Here is a 1,566-nt window from a genome sequence, read left to right as displayed (position 1 = left end):
TGTTGTGATGACAAGTCATCATATACCTATTTTTCTATGCTTTTTCATACAAGAAATTGATTATTAGTGCTTAAATATTGCATTCTTTTGTGCTTAATTGGAATATTTCCTTGATCTTTTAATTTTATAAATCTTGTAGGAAATAAGAAGAAAAAGAAGCAAAGAAGCACAAAAAAAGAGGAAAAAAGAGCTTTGGAGCACACTTTGAAGTTGGAGCACACTTTGGAGGCTTAGGCCACGCTTTTAAAAGCATGGCCCATGACCAAATTAATGAAGAATAAGCAATCAGCACACACTGCTCTGCTCTTTCCAAGGACAGGGTAGAATCATGATGAAACAAAGTGAGGTTGGAGCAAATTTTCGCTAAGTTAAAATCTGGCCGCTCACAGCATGACCATGCCTACTTCAAAGGGCTACAACTTGAGCTACAGATGTTCGATTGATGTGCTTCCAGTTGTGTTGGAAAGCTGACATTCAGAGCTTTCCAATGATATATAGCAATCCATATTTGGTGTACAATTGAGGCATGAGTGAAAGGCATCTTTAAGGGCCAAAAATAAGCGAAAATAAACCAAAGTGCTTCCACCAAGGTTCGAAGCTGGAGCCTCACTCCAAAGCAAAGTAGCGCTCATTATTCTGCTCTGCCCTCTTGGAGAGCAGGGCAATGTCGTGCTCTTCTTGAAGAAAATCCAAGAAAAATCAACTCCAAGTGCCACCCATGGGTTTCGAACCAAGCACCTAAGGGGAAGTGGGGAGCGCTACCCACAAGGGAGCTTGCGCGCATCACTTTGACACGGCCCAGGGAAGCATGGCACGCACCATGACACCACTGCCCTGCTCTCCACAAGGGCAGGGCAGCATCCTGATGCTACACACGCAGCACAAGCACGCACGAGGCTTCATCACACAATTTCCCTGCTCTGCCCTCAGAGCAGCCTCCTGGGAGCAACATGGGCCAAATTTCAACCAAAATTTCATTTAAATTCAATTCCTCTCCAAATTGAATCAAGGCCAACCAAACCCATTTCTCCTCAAATCCAAAGCAAGCAAAGCCCACTCAACATGATTCAAAGGCACACAGAGAAGCTAGATTAGGAATTTCATTTTTTTGTGAATTTGTTTTTAATTTCAATTTCATTTTATTTTTATTTTATAAAAAAGCCTATATAAAGGCATCACTCTCATTTTTGGGAGAAAAGCTCGATTAGAAAGACGCTAGCTCCACTAGGGAGCATTAGGATTTGAGAGCTCTCTCTCTTAGTTTTCATTTCTGTTTTGAATCTTGGATTGAGATTGGAAGGAATTCTGTTTTCATTCTCTATCTGCTACCTCTCTTGTTCTTCTTCTGCAAACTTTCAAGTGAATTGTGATTTGAATCAAAGTTTTCTTCATTGCTTTCATCTTTAATTTTCCTGCATCTTGTTTGCTGTTGGATTAAGGAAGGGATTGAGATCTAGACTTGTTTTCTAGTCTCCTCCACCCCTGAGATATTCAACTTTCCTTTAGCTATTGAAATTGAGCTGCATTTTACTTTCTATTTCATTCCTCTTCAATTTCCTTTCTGTT

The sequence above is a fragment of the Arachis hypogaea genome, chromosome 4 (genome assembly GCF_003086295.3).
Source record: "Arachis hypogaea cultivar Tifrunner chromosome 4, arahy.Tifrunner.gnm2.J5K5, whole genome shotgun sequence".
NCBI lineage: Eukaryota > Viridiplantae > Streptophyta > Magnoliopsida > Fabales > Fabaceae > Arachis > Arachis hypogaea.
Note: the sequence above shows the minus strand (reverse complement) of the source record.